The sequence below is a fragment of the Leiobunum rupestre genome, chromosome 4 (genome assembly GCF_980474605.1).
Source record: "Leiobunum rupestre chromosome 4, qqLeiRupe1.1.hap1, whole genome shotgun sequence".
Classification (NCBI taxonomy): Eukaryota; Metazoa; Arthropoda; class Arachnida; order Opiliones; family Sclerosomatidae; genus Leiobunum; species Leiobunum rupestre.
In genome coordinates, this window is record NC_143387.1 from 41,528,999 (window position 1) to 41,539,457 (window position 10,459).

Genomic DNA, 10,459 nt, shown 5'->3' on the forward strand with positions numbered 1-10,459 from the left:
GCAGATCTGTTTTGGGCCATCTCGGAGCACCCGAGAACGGAAAATGGAACATAAAATGTTTATCAGAGCGATCTAAAGAGCTCGAGGCCTATTAGGGAACCGGCGGCCATCTTAATGACGTCACAACTTAAAAGGTCAAAGTGACCGCTCTGGCACTCGTCAGAATGGTGAACGGCGCCGTAGAAAATTCAAGAATCAATCAAATAGCTTTGTCGTCATACATTTCCACGTTCGAATCGAGTACAATCTCTTATGAAATCCGAAGTTTCATTTAAATCAAGGAATACCTCTGCGTATTGTTCCATACCAGAGTGACTGAGAAAAATCATATCACCTCGGGTAGGAATTGAACCTACGACCTTTGGGTTACCGTCCCAACGCCACTACCATTGGACTACCGAGGCCACGAATAATCAGGCCTCGGACATCCAATTTAAGAATGACTCGATCTGGTTCACATTATTGACGGGATATATTTAACCCGTTGTTGACGGTGCCGTAGCATTTAACGTCAACTAATTTATAACAGGACCTTGATAGCCTGTAGTCATAACATAGAGATAATTTTATTTTATTATTACGCAGGAATTAATATAATTCGAAGTTTCATTTAAATCAAGGAATACCTCTGCGTATTGTTCCATTAAATTATCTCTTATTTGAAAAGGCCGACTTGGAGCTCTCCATTATTTATCCGGGATAAAATGAAGTGAGCCATCGTGGGTAATTTAGTACAACTAAACAACCGCTGATATTTATTTCCGGAATCTCAGCTGCGCTCTGGTCCAAACATCTGTCTCGCGATAGACTAATTTCTTTCGCGGCTCAGATCAATCATTGTTCCCCCTAAAGACGTCGACGCAATCTTGACCCCATTTTCGTCAATTTACGAATTTACTCGGACTTTCTTAGTATAATTTCATTAGTTAATATTAACACGTAGGCGATTTACGGGGCGCGTCGTGAAAAATAGAGCAAAATACGTTAATAGTCTGTTTTAGGAATAATTCAATTAAAGGGAATCCAAGGCTGGCTGGCTTAGCTTCTTCGAAGAGGCCTTTTTTCGGCTCTCTTTGCAAAAGCGTGACTCGGTTGCGAATAAGTCCCCTCGAGGTGTTTAAAGCTTTAAATTTAGCACACATTTTCCTCGAAAATGCAGCTAGCTGAAAACGTTTAGCTAATAGCCGTTAAGCACCGCGCCACGAAACTTTCGGAAATATACCTGAAATGAAAAAACCGATCGAAAACTGGGAGGCTTACTGTTTGTACACTTTATGTCTGTCGACGTGAATGAGCTGTGCCTTAATGCAATTTTGAAAACCAAGGTGCTGATGACGTTGAGTTTAGCTGTACGCCGAGATTACGCGAAGAGTACGCGAAGTAAGTTTATGTAAAGTATAAAGATTACACCGAGATTACGTGAAGTAAGATTATACGAAGTACGCAGATTACGCGAGCTAAGTTTATACGAAGTAAGCAGAATACGCGAAGTTTATACGAAGTACGCAGATTACGTGAGCTACGTTTATACAAAGTACGACGCAGATTGAGCGAGCTAAGTTTATTCGAAGTACGCAGATTACGCGAGCTAAGTTTATACAAAGTACGTAGATTACGCGAAGTAAGTTTATACGAAGAACGCAGATTACGCGAGCTAAGTTTACACGAAGTAAGCAGAATACGCGAAGTTTATACTAAGTATGCAGATTACGCGAAGTAAGTTTATACGAAATACGCAGATTACGCGAAGTAAGTTTATACGAAATACGCAGATTACGCGAAGTAAGTTTATACGAAATACGCAGATTACGCGAAGTAAGTTTATACGAAGTACGCAGATTACACCGATAATACGTACTTTTTAAGGGAAGCGTGTACACCGATTTCCAGAAGTAATAATTAAATGATTAAACATTAAGAAAACAATCAATTAAAAAACAAATATAATTTAAAGACGATAACTTTTACGTAAAAAATCCCAAATAAAAAAATACACTTTGGTCCAAATGCGAATATTGTAGAAAATGATGATTCCATGAACAATAGTTTTAGGGATTTTTCAGAGCGCAGTTATATTTGCTCTGCAATACCTTGAATTGCTTGACCTAGTTGTGACGAGGTTTTCCAACCTACCTCACTTGCTTACTTGACATAGCTTAACAAGTTACCATCAAAATATTTTAAGATAGGTATGTAGCTTATCACCTTTGCAAGCTAGTAAACCAATCACATTTTCCAAACTTGTATATGAAAACCGGTGGATTTCAAAAGCCAACCTGGCCCTTCAAGTAAAACTTTAATTGTTCCTCTAGAGTAGTCAAATGTTGAGCCCGTGTTGAGTCTCAATCTCCAAATATCTCATGTCACTCTCTAATGCCAACAAAGAACGGTTAACAGGAAACAAAAGAGTGAGTGTTAACTGCTGGGAAAAGCAAAATTCCTTTACCAACTCCCTGCCTTTGAATGTATTTGGGTCTACAGAAGACTAACATGTTATGGTACTACTATGTTGGTGGTTGATTATAATAATATGTCAGTCACCTTTCTTTAGATAGTACTTAGGGCTAAATAACAGCGCAATTAATGATAAAGATATCAAAGCAGCTATGAATTATTTCTAAATCCCCAATGAAACTGAAGGATAACTTTGAATGTTGGAAAACTGTGTTATAGGGAGTCGTAACTAAATCGAAAAAATTATCTCTAAGCACGTACTACGAAAGGTTTTTAACGTAACTAGCGCCAATCACCCTAGCTTCTGTTAAACCTGGTGGCAGAAATGAGAAATTCGTTGATCGCTCTGAAATATGGTAGTTCATACTTTAAAGGGGAACGGCCAAGCTTTTCCAAGTTTGGGTTTGAATTTTCGCCGCCAGCGCCCCTAACCCCGTATGAGCGATTTACGAACTATCCTAACTTTTAAAATCGTGCAATTTTGGAACGCGCCGCGCGTGCAAAAATAATTTTTGCGTCTTCAGCAGCGCGCGCTTTTACGTTGGTTTTCTGTCTCACCGACTTCTCACCAGGTGTCGCGACGGACGCTCGCTTTTCGATTTCCCGAAATTTCTTTATTTTATTAAAAATTAACCACTCAATATTTTTTGATGCGGTTTTCGCCATAAATTTTAGTTTTTAATGGGCTATATGGCTATCTAACTGGTTAAAGCTTGACCCTTCCCCTTTAAGGTTATTTGTAGTCGATTAAGCATTGTAGAAAGCGTAAAGAAAATAATATGAAATTGTCACTTTATATTAGCAAGTTGCGATAAATCACTGACAGTGAACAGGCGTACTAACGTATTAGGAGTGTCTACCCCCTCGGTGTCGCCATCTGTCTAATTACGGACGAACCAGTCGATAGTAGGTATATTAAGCAACAAAGGGAATGAAGTTTTTAGTGGCAATCAGAGCCAAGGCGTCCAGGGCGCCAACTTTAACATGAAACGAGCCAACTTGTTTCGAAGAGATGATATATTTACGTAAACGAGCGATTCCGTGTCTCGGATTTAGCGCGAATATAAAAAGAGAGTGGATGTCAGAATTCTTCATTAGTTTTGGATTCTCGCGTGATCGTGCACCGTATTCGTGGCCCGCAACACGTACACGCTCTCCCAAACAGAGGGAAAACTTTCTCTATAATGCTAGAAAGACTTAGATTAATAGTTTCCAGGAACAGATGCCGATGGAAGTAAGAGTCATTTGGAACTTTCTCTATAGTTCAAGAACTACGGGAGATCGTAGTTTAAATTAAGCCCCAGTCATTCGATCCTCAAATCGTACAGTCTCTACCGCGTTCACGATTCAATGAACTGGTTTACTATTGGAACGTAATGCGAGTGAACAGAAAATACGCCGGTTGGGATCGTGATCCCCGTAACAAAAACCACGCCTTTCTCCTTTTATGAGCTATGCATATACTAATAAAAGTATGAAGATTGCCCCCTACCTTTTAGAATATATCTTAAGATTCTTCCCCCTCCTTAGGAAAATGTCTGGTTTTTCGGAAATAATTCATTAATAGAAATAATGGGGTAGGTACATTTGTTCGAATTTCAATCGTTCAAACGGTGGAACAAATGTTCGAATTTCATTCGTCCGAACTGCCGGATTAACAAATGTTTCAATTGTTCGAATTAGACAACTTGTTTGTTTCATTCGTCCGAATCGGTAGCATCACTTGTCCGAATTCTGTCGCTAAATTAGTATTTCTTATTGCTGTTTTTTTTTTGCTCCGAATTTTTTTAGAGCAAGAATTAAAAATTTTTCCTTTGGCCGATATAGTAAGTGGGAATTGCGTTGAATGTTGTGGATATTTTAGGCTAGGTTAGGTTAGGTTCACGTTAATGTTACTATTTTCTTATATTATCAATATTTAAAAAAAAAACAACCAATTCCTAATGTTCGAAAAAACGGACAAACGATTATTCGAACAAATGAAATTCGCCAGTAAAGTTAACATAATGTGAAAGACTAAATCACCAACAAAAGCAAATGAAATACGTTTTCGGACATACGATCCTGTTTTCCGGCATTCGGACAAATGATCATTCGGACATTTGTACCACCGTTCGGACGAATGAAATTCGAACAAATGTACCCAAATCGAAATAATGGTTCTTTTATAATTTGGAAGTCTAAAGTTATTATTACGCAGTATAAACAGGCCGCCTTAAATTATTTAATTCGTGAGTAAAATACATAAGAATTGTATTTGTCAACTGAAAATCACACTCGTGTCGAAAATGTATCGGTTACCGAGTTATCGCTCATGCCCAATAGGCGATACTATAAAGTAAATTTGGTCTTAACCAACTTGTTAAAACGAGAAAACAAAATCACGTGACTACCTTTTCACAGCCAACTTCGATTCGGTACCTCGTGTAAATAGTTGGCCGTACGACGTTAAAGAAAAAAATTATTCCTTCCAGATATTGCAGACAGCTAATTAACTTACACTTTTCTATTACAAAATGTTTTAAATAATTAAAATAAATAGATCATTTTGACGAACCTATCAAAATTTAAACCACCATTAGCAAAATAAAATGAATAATAGTTCGTATTTCTTAGGATAGATGGCGCTGCAGTTCTCCACAAAGTCACGTGACTACCATCTTTTCAAAACCCCTGGATTTTATAGTTTCGCCTATTCTGGGACCGTGGACCGAAGTGGAATGATGAAAGCCGGTTTGAATACCAGTCAGCAGTCATGACCACTGGTTTCAAGCGATAGCGTGAACGTGGCTTTATTTTACTGAACTTTTGCACCCCTATTTTCTCAATATTCTTCCTCTAATTTAACGAAACCTTTGCGCCCCTATTTGTTCGACATTCTTACTCTGATTTCAGGGCCGGATTAACCAATAGGCCGAATAGGCCTGGGCCTAGGGCACCAAGCCTACAAGGGGCACCAAGCCTACAAGGGGCACCAAGCCTACAAGGGGCACCAAGCCTACAAGGGGCACCAAGCCTACAAGGGGCACCAAGCCTACAAGGGGCACCAAGCCTACAAGGGGCACCAAGCCTACAAGGGGCACCAAGAGGGTTCAAAAAAAATTAAAGTACAAAACTTTAATCATTTGCTTTTCACAAAATATTTTCCGGAGTAATTTTAGTAAATGCGTCCACCCCTATGAACCAAAAACGTTTGATTGTCACATTCACTGACGGACTGCCGTTAGCCCCTGACGACATACTAAATCTGGCAGCAAAATGAATTTTCCTTCCATTTCTCAATTATAAATTAAGGAAGCGCCTAGCTCGCTTCGCTTGCTATTGAAAGGGGGCACCAAAATTAACTTTAGCCTAGGGCCCCATAAAGTCTTAATCCGGCCCTGTCTGATTTAACTGAACCTTTGCGCCCCTATTTATTCGAAATTCTTACTCTTATTTAACGGAACCTTTGCCCCCTATTTGTTCGAGATTCTTACTATTATTTAACTGAACCTTTGCGCCCCTATTTGTTCGAGATTCTTACTATTATTTAACTGAACCTTTGCGCCCCTATTTGTTCGAAATTCTTACTCTTATTTAACGGAACCTTTGCGCCCCTATTTGTTCGAGATTCTTACTATTATTTAACTGAACCTTTGCGCCCCTATTTGTTCGAAATTCTTACTCTTATTTAACTGAACCTTTGCGCCCCTATTTGTTCGAAATTCTTACTCTTATTTAACGGAACCTTTGCGCCCCTATTTGTTCGAAATTCTTACTCTTATTTAACGGAACCTTTGCGCCCCTATTTGTTCGAAATTCTTACTCTTATTTAACGGAACCTTTGCGCCCCTATTTGTTCGAGATTCTTACTATTATTTAACGGAACCTTTGCGCCCCTATTTGTTCGAGATTCTTACTATTATTTAACGGAACCTTTGCGCCCCTATTTGTTCGAGATTCTTACTATTATTTAACGGAACCTTTGCGCCCCTATTTGTTCGAGATTCTTACTATTATTTAACGGAACCTTTGCGCCCCTATTTGTTCGAGATTCTTACTCTTATTTAACGGAACCTTTGCGCCCCTATTTGTTCGAAATTCTTACTCTTATTTAACGGAACCTTTGCGCCCCTATTTGTTCGAGATTCTTACTATTATTTAACTGAACCTTTGCGCCCCTATTTGTTCGAAATTCTTACTCTTATTTAACGGAACCTTTGCGCCCCTATTTGTTCGAAATTCTTACTCTTATTTAACGGAACCTTTGCGCCCCTATTTGTTCGAAATTCTTACTCTTATTTAACGGAACCTTTGCGCCCCTATTTGTTCGAGATTCTTACTATTATTTAACGGAACCTTTGCGCCCCTATTTGTTCGAGATTCTTACTATTATTTAACGGAACCTTTGCGCCCCTATTTGTTCGAGATTCTTACTATTATTTAACGGAACCTTTGCGCCCCTATTTGTTCGAGATTCTTACTATTATTTAACGGAACCTTTGCGCCCCTATTTGTTCGAGATTCTTACTATTATTTAACGGAACCTTTGCGCCCCTATTTGTTCGAGATTCTTACTCTTATTTAACGGAACCTTTGCGCCCCTATTTGTTCGAAATTCTTACTCTTATTTAACGGAACCTTTGCGCCCCTATTTGTTCGAAATTCTTACTCTTATTTAACGGAACCTTTGCGCCCCTATTTGTTCGAAATTCTTACTCTTATTTAACGGACCCTTTGCGCCCCTATTTGTTCGAGATTCTTACTATTATTTAACTGAACCTTTGCGCCCCTATTTGTTCGAAATTCTTACTATTATTTAACTGAACCTTTGCGCCCCTATTTGTTCGAAATTCTTACTCTTATTTAACTGAACCTTTGCGCCCCTATTTGTTCGAAATTCTTACTCTTATTTAACGGAACCTTTGCGCCCCTATTTGTTCGAGATTCTTACTCTTATTTAACGGAACCTTTGCGCCCCTATTTGTTCAAGATTCTTACTCTTATTTAACGGAAACTTTGCGCCCCTATTTGTTCGAAATTCTTACTCTTATTTAACGGAACCTTTGCGCCCCTATTTGTTCGAGATTCTTACTCTTATTTAACAGAACCTTTGCGCCCCTATTTGTTCGAGATTCTTACTATTATTTAACGAAACCTTTGCGCCCCTATTTGTTCGAGATTCTTACTATTATTTAACGAAACCTTTGCGCCCCTATTTGTTCGAAATTCTTACTCTTATTTAACGGAACTTTTGCGCCCCTATTTGTTCAAGATTCTTACTCTTATTTAACGGAACCTTTGCGCCCCTATTTGTTCGAAATTCTTACTCTTATTTAACGGAACTTTTGCGCCCCTATTTGTTCGAGATTCTTACTATTATTTAACGGAACTTTTGCGCCCCTATTTGTTCGAAATTCTTACTCTTATTTAACGGAACTTTTGCGCCCCTATTTGTTCAAGATTCTTACTCTTATTTAACGGAACCTTTGCGCCCCTATTTGTTCGAAATTCTTACTCTTATTTAACGGAACCTTTGCGCCCCTATTTGTTCGAAATTCTTACTCTTATTTAACGGAACCTTTGCGCCCCTATTTGTTCGAGATTCTTACTATTATTTAACGGAACCTTTGCGCCCCTATTTGTTCGAGATTCTTACTATTATTTAACGGAACCTTTGCGCCCCTATTTGTTCGAAATTCTTACTCTTATTTAACGGAACCTTTGCGCCCCTATTTGTTCGAAATTCTTACTCTTATTTAACGGAACCTTTGCGCCCCTATTTGTTCGAAATTCTTACTCTTATTTAACGGAACCTTTGCGCCCCTATTTGTTCGAGATTCTTACTATTATTTAACGGAACCTTTGCGCCCCTATTTGTTCGAGATTCTTACTATTATTTAACGGAACCTTTCCGCCCCTATTTGTTCGAGATTCTTACTCTTATTTAACGGAACCTTTGCGCCCCTATTTGTTTGAGATTCTTACTCTTATTTAACGGAACCTTTGCGCCCCTATTTTCTCGAAATTCTTCCTTGTATTTTATAGAACGCTTTCACCTATATTTTTTACGCCACTTTCTATCTGCCTGTCACCTACAAGTGACTGAGGCAGTAGCGTAGAAAATAATTCGGTTCGGGGGGGGCCTCACAATTGAAATAAATAAAAAAACAAAAACAATTGTACATAACACAATACGTCTTGGGGAACTCATGCCCGCCAGTGCTCCCTTCCTGTCTACGCCCCTGATGTGAGTTATGATCCGGTTCCTAGCTGCAGCAGCCTACTAACCTTATCTAGGTTTCGCTTAACCATTGTATTAAATACTTAATTCGCGTTTGTTATGAACAATTTCTGAAATTTTACATTAAATTATTAGTTTATTATGGAAACCGGTCAAAACATATTACGTGGGCTATACCCCGCGCTAAACGCGCTGCTCTAACCCGTACCATCTATATTAGGATGGAAATTATGGTACTAGTCACTCTATTTAAGCAATTACCAGCGACGTACAAGGTTTATTTGTACGGAACTCCACGCGCTAATAAGAAAACTTGATCTACTTTCGGATCTTCATCATTTAGGCCACGCTTATTATTGTACGGGAAAACTTGCGGAAATAATTTCCGCGATCTATTTGATTAACCCAATTAGAATAATTTTAATTATCAGCGGTACGTCGGGATTAAAATTATCCTTCAACCGAATTACACTTTATAGGTGATCTATAATTAGACCCCATTTCGTTGAAATATACTAGCTATCACAAAGTTCGATAGTGTTTTACGGCACCTGTCAATTCCGATCGCGTTAACATAAAGTGCAGTTGTTTCTTGTCCATACGAATGTAATATGTGTGAAGCCTGAAAATTTGTCGGCTTATGGTTGAACCATGTACGAGAGTCAAACTATAAAATAATTTTATTTATAATATATATTTACCAGCTTTGGGGTAGCATAAGACAAAGTACAGAATAAACTTCTCTAGAAGAGAGAAGATTAAGAAATGTCCAGTTCGCACTCCGGAACGAAAAAAGATATAATCCAGTGTCCCGACGCCCCTTATATAGAGGGCCCCTCGGATGCCGTTACCGGTCCCCAACCTAATTGGCTGGAGAAGCAAGCCCGCCAAGAAATCTTAGCAGACTCACTGTGGAGTGCATGCGACTTGATGATTTGTTATTACACCCATAGCTCAAGATGTCTTTTAGCGACCCCCACCCCCCCCTTGAGTTTTTTCTGTATCCTCAACTGCTTTTGCCCCGCTCTAAATGATCGGTTATTAGTTTGCAAGTAATATCGTAATTTCTTGACCCCGTAAATAAGTGACAAGGCATGTTTTTCAAGCTGCGAGTAATTCTTCTTCGCTACAAATGAGAGTACTTGAAGCGAGCGAGATTGTGCGTTCTTGTCCCTCCATGAGGTGGGATATAACAACTCCGATTCCAACACTATTATCTTAACTTGAGTCGAAATGTACGATGAAATTAGATTTTGTCAGCAAGTCTGTGGCCCTGTTGAATTTTTGACTTTACTCTTGGTCCCATTTCCAATGATAAACGGCGACAATTCTGTAGAGTAATTCGGCTTGAGCTTTGACTAATAGTTCAGAAGGCCCAAGAACGATCTCCGTTCTTCAGGTTCTTGGGCTCCGGTGGTTCAGTGATTGCCAGGCCAACTGGAAACTTTGAAAAGCTGAAGTAGTGAGTCCACTTTCTTCAAATGGTGTTTGGAATCAGTTTCTTCAATTGAAATATCGTCTTGGAATGGAGTTACGTCTTCTTGATTACTCAGACTCCCATGTGCTTTTGAGGCACAACAGATATGCGAACAATATTCCATACGGCCAGCATTTGCATTAGAACCACCCTTTCGGTGTTGATTACTACGAGATTCTTAGATGACTCGTCCTACTGCAACTTAAGTTACGTCAACCATGTTGAGTCTTGTTAATATTTTTCACACAGTAAAGTCGCCGAAAATTTCTTTTTCTTTTGGCAAGGAATACTTCTCCGTTTCAAAT

General features: G+C 39.0%; 1 non-coding gene across 1 annotated transcript; it reads right to left on the reverse strand.

Moving 5' to 3' along the window:
- Positions 1-331: 331 nt before the first annotated feature.
- TRNAT-GGU (transfer RNA threonine (anticodon GGU)) lies at positions 332-404 on the reverse strand. The gene has a single exon. It is a non-coding gene; the product is annotated as a tRNA-Thr (tRNA).
- Between the last annotated feature and the right edge of the window lie 10,055 nt (positions 405-10,459).